This window comes from Capsicum annuum, chromosome 10 (assembly GCF_002878395.1).
Source record: "Capsicum annuum cultivar UCD-10X-F1 chromosome 10, UCD10Xv1.1, whole genome shotgun sequence".
Lineage (NCBI taxonomy): Eukaryota > Viridiplantae > Streptophyta > Magnoliopsida > Solanales > Solanaceae > Capsicum > Capsicum annuum.
In genome coordinates, this window is record NC_061120.1 from 26140359 (window position 1) to 26149718 (window position 9360).

The window sequence follows — 9360 nt, forward strand, 5'->3', positions numbered from 1 at the left end:
ATCACGACCCAAGTCAGGGTCTGACCGTAACGGGTATCTCAAGTCTGTCATGGACCAGAGATAACCTCCTAAACCTAACCTCAAGAGCACAAAAACAATAATAATAACAGTGCGGAAGCCAATTAAATAGTAATAAGAGATGAATAGATAACTCTATGAAAACTAAAAGTCAATGAATAACTATAAACAACCCACATCTGTTCACATAGCACTACCAGAAATTAGATCAATGGTGACGGGTGCAAGACCATTGCAATAGACAAAAAAACCATTGTCATAGACCTATCGCAACAGTTCTGCAAGCGTCCCATAGGTGGGCGTTGCGATAAGTCTATTGCAATGGTTTTTGTGATGGTTGTCTAAACCGTGACGGTTTCTGACAACCGTCGTCATAGATAGACCTATTGGGATGGTTATTTTTTAACTTATTGAGATGCCTATTTTTATCTATTGCAATGGTTGCGAACCATCGTAATAGATGATATTGCAACAGTTAGTAACCGTTGCAATAGAAGCTATTGTGACGCTTTTGTTGTTCTGTTGCAACGCTTTTGACTACCTATTACAACTATTTCATTACGTATTGGAACGCCTATTTTCATCTATTGCAACAGTTACGAACCGTTGCAATAGCATCTATTGCGATGCTTTTGTTATTCTATTGCAACGCTTTTTGGCTGCCTATTTTAATGGTCTACTAATATTATTTTTTATTTACATACATAATAAATTATATCATAATATATACATATCACAAAACAAAATCATTTATTAATAATCTCATAATTCAAAATATGCAACAAGCTAGTAATTTAAACCCAAAAGTAAAATGTAATCAAGTCCAGATGATTAGTTAAGTTTTGACATACTAGCAAGTTCAAGTAACGATAAGTTTCAAAAAACTCAAACACAAAATTATTGACATTTGAGCATTTATCCACAAGTCAAAAATCTTCCAAGTTAGGTTTATGTCTTCATCTCTTTCTTCATTTTGGACACCTATAAAAAGAACATAAATTATATAAATTAGAACTTAAATGACAACGTAAACAACATATAAGTTACCTAGTGAAGAGATACATCAACCAATCATTGTTAGAAAGAAATGCAAACATCCAAATTTGAGATTATAAAACTTAAAGAACAATTGAAATTGTTAAAAGAGAAAACTGCAGCTTCACATTTATATAGGTCTAACATATGTGGTCCAGTTAGCACGCAGTTCCACAGTTCAAAAGGAGCATACTTGGACAACTGATTGAACTTTAGACAGTACTCCCTAACAGTCATAGAGCCGTGTCACAGGTTCATAAACTCTTCCACTTTTGCCTCCCTCGTCTCTAAAGGGAAAAACTTATCCAGGAATGCATCCTGGAACTCTTACTAAGTTGTAGGGATAGCTCCCTCACCTCTACCTTTCCTCCAACCAACAACCTAGTCATAAGTAAGGTCTTTTAACCTATATGCAACCAACTCCACACTATGTTCCTCAGATGCATGCATCACCTGAGTAATCTTCTGCACCTCCTCTAAAAACAACTGTGGATCCTCATCAGACTAGGATCCATAGAATTCTAGCGGATTCATCCGCATGAAGTCACAGATCCTAGAAGAAGCTGAATTACCTCCCTACTGCTGTGCAGCTGGGGCCGAGTTGGCCTAAACATTTGCAGTAACAGCTTGGTCCAGCAGCTAAAAGGCTGCCCGAAATTTAGTATGGGACACATTTTTATTCAATGGGTTAGCGGGTTGAGGTTGCTGACCATTATTATTTCTTCTAGCTCGATGTAGAGGCATATTTTTGAAAGAGGAGAGCACGAATCAATAGCAAAGGGAGACACTTTAAGCACGATAAACTTTTGAAAGAAAGAATCACACTTTTTTCTAAAACATCTTATAGCCTCTTGCTCATAGATGTGGCGCGCTACACACCGATGATCAAGAATCTACTTAACGCGGCTTGTCAGACTCCCTAGGACACCTTAAAACCTTAGGCTCTGATACCAAGTTTGTAACGCCCCGAAAAACGTGTTTTGATGCGTCACATGATGCTTGAGGCTATGAGTATCCCCAATCTAACCCTTTGAGCCATTTTCATTCAGTTCAACAAAAATCAATGGGGTTTCCATAAATAACCCTTTAATATCAACAGAGTAATCATCATCCATGAATAAAAGAATTTCAAAAAGATAACAAAATACGACTTATTAGTCAACTCCCAACATCTATACTAGTCTGACAAGCCTCTAAGAAAATTAATAAAACTAGCAAGCCATTGAGACATGATCCAACTGACTCATACTCAATTATCAAATGTAAACAATTTTGTGAAACCAAAATTAGACATCACATCCTCGAAACATAAGGACTCACCACAACAGAGGATGTAGAACAACGTGCCTAAAGAATCACTGTCAAACCTGGAACTAAGCACCTGAACCTACATTTCGAGAAAATGCAGCCCACATCCGAAGATGTGGGTCAGTACCATGGAAAAGAATCGAGTATTTGGGGGTGTATACAATTGTATAAACATCATCATCATAAATATTTATAAGAAATATGCAGGATGTATGAAATACTCACATAGCCTGAAGAAAATCATCATATTCATGAGAGGATGAAATAAGTACAATAAAAAATGTGAGTTATCATATAATTTGTCAATCACTTTCAGTTCATCAAGAATATCAATTCTTATAATGTAAATATCATATAAATCTTTTGAAAGAATAAATTTCACAATTCCATTTTCAAATCACTTCACCATTCAACAAAGACACAGGAAAACACACACACACTGGGAGATCCTATAACCGACATAAACCATGTGAGCTACATGGAGTCCAATGTACAACCCACATTGGGGAGAGCCATCTTATCCTTACCATTGAAGTAGGACTATCGATATCAAATCAACACAAACTAGTGTTCACTATATAAATCAGCCTCAGGCTTACTCCTATGGGAGCATGTAGTTCTAGGGAAGTAAGGTTGCTTTATACCTCCCACTCGGTACTAAAGATTTCTTCCAGACTTAGCTCAGATTATTTCAAAGACAATCCACAATAAAACAATTTCAGTAATATATAAATAGACATCGGGAGTCATCATTCTTCCCATCTATCAAAATCAACCATGTTGTGGATTTCTTTCACACTCGAGTTCAAAACAACTCCATTAAGACCAGAAGGTCAAATCATTCAAAAATCTCAAATATTCAACATCAACGTGCTTATAGCACACACTTTCTCAAAAAAACACAATTTCCAATGGGGATTCACGATCCAAATATCAAAATCATGATAAATATCATTCAAGATTGATGTTTTATATCTCCACACATGTAAATTCATCTTTCAAAATCATAAAGATCAAGATTTCATAATAATCATCATAAGATATGGGTTCTTGCTTCAAATTTATAAAAAATCGAATAAAAATCATTCCTTTGTAAAGAAAATTACTTTTGGGCACAACAACAAAAGAGAGTTCTTATTGAAAAACCCCACATACCTTGAATGGTGAACTTTAGATCGATACTCATTTTTGAGATGTTAATCGTACCTTTAAATAATGGTTCTTGGTGTTCTTAAACTAGGAACTTGGAATCTTGAATAAATTTGCAGAATTAATGGTGCACTTTGGAGGTTCTTGAAGTTGGATATAGGAGCTTAGGTTTTTCTTTTTGAGGGAATTTGATGAAATATAACCTATAATGCTTCTAATAGGCTTTAATATAGGGTTTGGATGAATTTTGGGTGAGGGAGAATGACAAAAACCCCCTTAAAAATCAAATAATTTTTGAATCTGTCCGTTGGTGGACTGTTTTGATAGTCTGAAGTAGATCAACCATAACGTTTTACTCCGATATCCAAATTAGATAAAACTAATTTTATTATAAAGCGGACTCTCATATCTTTCCATTGATATATAGTATCTCACCCAGATCATTGTGTACAAGGAGTTATGATTGTTTAAAGTTGATCCAAATATTCACTTTTGATAGTCTAAAGTAGATCGACCATAACTTTTTGCTTCGATAGACAAATTGGATGAAACCAATTTCATTGGAAAGAGGACTTGCAGATCTTTCCGTTGATACATAGTAGATCACCCATATCATTATGTACAAGGAGTTATGATCATTTAAAGTTGGAGCAAAAATACGCCAGGCCTAAGTACTTTTTTCTGCACGTTTTACTGTTCACTACTATTCATAGTTCGATCGGAATGTTCATAACTCGTCGCTCGGGTGTCCATTTTGGATGATCCACATATAGTTGGAAAGCTTATTCGATACTCTATGTAATGGTGGGTCATAATCTAAGACATGCCACACGAAAATTTTATAATACATTCTAGAAGATAGAACCTAATACGTTTACGCATAAAATTTTAACAAAAATTTCCAGGGGTATTACAGCTCTAGACTTGGTGTTAGATAGTAGGGTGAGGATGAGAAATTTTGATTCTAGGCTATCTCAGGATTTGATCCTTGAAAACAAGACTACATTATTGATTAAGTATATAGATATTTTGAGGTAGGTGGTTCATATATAGCAGGTGGAAGATGAAAAGAGGAAACATGATGAGTTTGTGCAAAGGTAGGGAAAAAAGTTTAGGTCTTCTAAACAAGGTTGTGGGAAACAAAATGGTGGTCGAGATGGTGGTAAGTGGCTAAATAAAAACTGGGGAAGTTCCAGTTCCTTGTTTACTGCTAGTGCTCCTTACCCAAACTCTTCGGGTGATAGGCTTCCATAGGATGGTCATAATTTCCAGGCACAGGGTGGCTAATCTCAGGCTAGTGGGGCTTAGTCAATTTTTTCATGCCCTCCTTATCGTTTATATGGTCATTTCCATTAGGGATTTTGTGATGAAGGGAGGGATATGTGTTTAAAATGTGGTCATCCAAGACATATGCTAAGGAATTATCCTGTTGTTAAGGGTGTTTCGGGAGTGGTCAAGGCTTCGATTTATTCGTCTTCAGCTCCTACACCTAGTGGTGTTGCTTCTGTGTTTGCTCTTGTTTTTGGTACTAGCACAAGTCAGAATAGGTTATATTCTCTTGTATCTCAACAGGAGTCTAAGTGTAATAACCCGCATTTTTGGGCTAGTCTTTAAACCATCGTTCCTACATGTATAAACTATGATCTATATAATTCCCATGTGAATATAATTTTCATGATCTTTATTATCAAGTTTGATTTTCTTCAGAGGTGAAAAATGTTCATAAGAATCAATTAGAACAAAGGTGAACTTAGAGCCTTTCAATCGTCTGAAGTTTGGTATTCAATTCTACAAGGGTATACTTTAAACATGTATAACTTTTTATATACGTAGAATTTTACAGCTTAAGACCCACCAAATTGTAGGTAATTGAATTAGCTTTCCAGCGAAACCTTTTTTCCTTAATTCAATACCCGAGTGAAAAGTTATGGCATTTTCCATGTGAGGAAGTAAGCCAACGCGATGCTTCGGCCAGCGTATTACGAAACTATTTCACACGCTATTTGAATTTTTAAAGGGTCTAGAGGCACTTTGGTTGTTCCCCCTCACCCAAATATTCCCATAATACTTAATTTCAACCCCCAAAAGCAATATACACTCAATTATTCATCTTTTCTGTCAAAGAAAAACCCTAGCCTCCTCAAGAACTTCAAGAACTTCATCAATTTTTCTTCAAGAAAAGCAAGAACTCAAGTTTCCTAATTCAAGAATGGTTTCAAGATTTTGTTTCTCCTTCAAAATTAAAGCTTTAAGGTATGTGGGAGTTCATCCATGGGTCCTCTTTAACCCATGGAGCCCCAAAACCCTTTTTACTTAAATAAAGAATGAATTTTCCATTATTATGGTATTTTTGTATGTTCAAGAAAGATTTAATCTGATGTTTTCATAGCATTTTTAATTCAATTCGGCCCATATATAACTCCATGCAAGATTTTAAATTTCCCATGTTATGAATTTGAGTTTACCATGCATTATTCAAGTAAATACCATGATATATCCTAAATTCATGATGTTTCGCAATATTCTCATATTTTAAATTCATGCCTTCCATATTTTTAATGAAATTCCCATATCATGTTAAGTCAATTTCAAGATGAATCCCTAAGATATGAACATTGACATGTAACTCTATTGTTCCCTTATATTTAAGACATTCTTGTTCAAGCCATCAACTTTACATGTTTTGATGAAACACTCATGTAATATTTCAAGGGAATTACATGTGAATTCCCCAATCATGATCTTAGTTATAGAATAATCTCAGTTATGTCATGAACGATTATACCCAATCAGTTACAAAACTTAGTAAACTCAGTCCAATTCGCTAATCAATAGAATCAGTGTGGGTTCAATCAAGCCTAGTACAGTTTCAGTCCAAGTATCAGTTTAGTTGTTAATCATTACCTCAGAATCTGTATGCACTATTATTTTCAAAATACCATGATCCGAGCTTATCAGTTATCAGTGCATGCACCAGTTAGTATTCCAGTATCATTCAGTTTGAAGTAGAATTCAGTACCGAGTGAACCAAAGGAAGGGGGCATTCCTGCTAACAGAGGGTTTGACCCTTTGTAGCAATTCCTAAGTTACAAAACTACGTAGCCAACGTAGGTTTGAGATATCTTCCTGCCAGTTTAGGGTTGACACATATCTCATGAGATTCTTGCCAGTATTGGATTACTCCTTAGTCCTTCAGGACTCTAGTTTAGTGGATCCATACAGCTAGAGTTAGTACCCATGGCATGGTACTGACATCCTTCATACTGGCTTACAGGTTAGACCTCAATTAGCTCAAATTGGGGTATGTCAGTTAGATGATACCTTTCACAAATACAATTTTAGGTTTAGACTCAGTATGGAACTCAGTTTAGTTTTCCAAAATTAGGACTGTTAGAAATATTCACCCAACTCAGTATAAAAGTAAGTTTAGTTCTACAGAATTAGGACTATCATAAATAGTCACCTAATTATCAGTATTCATAACTATTAGTTACTCAGTCATCAGAACTCAACATTTAATTCTAGTACAATCTTAGTTACAGTGTCAGTTACTATCTTAGTTATAGTCTCAGTCACAGTCTTAGTCCAGTAATTATATCAGTAACTCAGTTCAGTTTCAGGTTTGCTTGACCATAGCATACAGTTATCAGTTATTCAGTTACTAGTATTTCAGCACCTAAGTTTACAGACTATTTCAGAACCATGTTATACGCTTGGTCATTGCATTCTCAAATAATACAATTCATGCTTAGTTACCTCATGTTACTCAGTCAGTCCTTACCACATATGTATAATATTCAATAGTTTTAGTCAGTTATCAAGATTAAGTACAGTTCAGTCTTAGATGCACAGTATTCAGCTATGTATCATTTAGTCAATTAGATAAGTTAGTATGTTTATGCATTCATCAGTCATGCTTTATGTCAGTCTCCATCACATAGTTTCAGACCTAATATTCATATAGCATCCATGTTTTATCATATCCCAGCTTCAGTTATACTTATATCATTAAAGTAAGGTTTATAGAAAATAAGTGTAGAGATTTACCATCTTATCAGAGAATGTCATTCAAGCTTTAAGATATTTTAGTTTTCAGTTTATTTCAGCTTATTAGTGAATATACTTATAGCATGGGTGTTTTGGGTTTACGTATAAAATCAGTTTTACTTATTATATTCACCCCAACATACTCAGTACATTTCAGAAGTACTAATCCACATATACGTCTGTGTGGCTACATTGTTTCATAATATAGGTACCATTTGTAGCCCGCACATCATGATCAGACAATTGTAGATTCCAACCAACAGGTGATGAGTTCTCCTACTTGGGGAACTGTTGACATTTTTGGTTCATGTACAGTTCATTTATCTTAATGTGTATTGATTAGTCGTAGTTAGAGACATGTACCAGCTATCTATAGTTCGTAAAGTAGAGGCTTTATAGATGTCAGTCAGAGTCAGTCATGTAATTTCAATTTCATCCTTTAGATTTATCAAATTTTAAAACCTTATCAGTATTCCATCCATTTTAGATTTTTAATATGATTATGTTTTTGCACAGCAGAATAGCTATTTATTAGCTTATAATTCAGTTGCTTAACAGTATGCCAGTTCATGGGTTAGCTTGGGATCACTTATAGTACCAAGAACCGTATGACAACTAAGGGAGTAGTCTTTAGTCGTTGCAAACTTGGTATCAGAGCTCAGAGTTTAAGTGGCCTAGGGTGTCAATGAAGCCGTGTCTAGTAGATTTTTGTGGAATGGTACGAAGACATCTGTACTTTTCTTTGAGAGGCTACAAAGTATTTTGGAAATATTCCCTTCTTTAAAGTCTTAGATTTTACAATAGAAATATTATCTAAGAAATTTATGTAGATCCTTATCTTGATCTATTTATGTTAACTTTGCTTAGTTTTGAGGTGACAGAAATAGTTAAGCTTAAATCTCTATAGGCAGAGTTCCTCAGCTAGTCCCTACAAATTGTTATGGGATTGTATGTTGACTTAGAAAATATACCATCAGTGCCCTTATTTGCTAAATTTTAAAATATTTCATTTATATTCATGAAAATCATGCATTAATCCAAAGTCAGATGTGCTTTTGGATTCCTTCTCAAAATCTCTTTTACAGTATGTGATTTACAGTTAGAAGTCTGAACCTAGAAGTTTAGCAGTAGTAGAGTTAAAATAACGTTATCTAGATTGAGCAGATTATAGATTCATAGGCCTAGTTGTATGAAAGATGAGTTAGTAGGCTTGAACAGTGTATGCAATACTTTAAGTTTGTTGATTCTAGATTAAGTATGATGGTGTGGATGAGTTTGTCATTTATGTGTATTATTATACCCCATACTCTAGAGTAAAGTGATTGCAGTTCAGTTTAGAGTTTTGTAAAGTGGTCACAGACTTAAGATGATGGATTAAAGCTAAGAGGGAGATGATAGAACAAGTAACCAAGTCAGGCTCTTAGATTCTAGTAGTTGTGCCAATATGTATAGAAAAGTAGTTAGGAAGGTTGATTCCAAAACTATTCTTATCTCAATATAAAGTTTTTCAGTCATCATGTTATCTACTCATGCCTGACATATCAGCTCCCTCATTACAACACTTATTTATGCACTTTAAAAAAACCAAGTATGCTTTCAATATCTAGTATGAGGAGTTCCAGTTCATTCAGTTGTATAAATCATGTTCCATGAAATCATGAACTTTAAACTCAGGTCATGTAGCTCATGACTCATGTACTCATATTTTACAGTATGTTCAGATCCAAATACTCATTCTATACTCAGAATGATCAACAAAATTTAGTTTATGCAATGTATGTCCTCAGTTCAGACCTCTCTGAC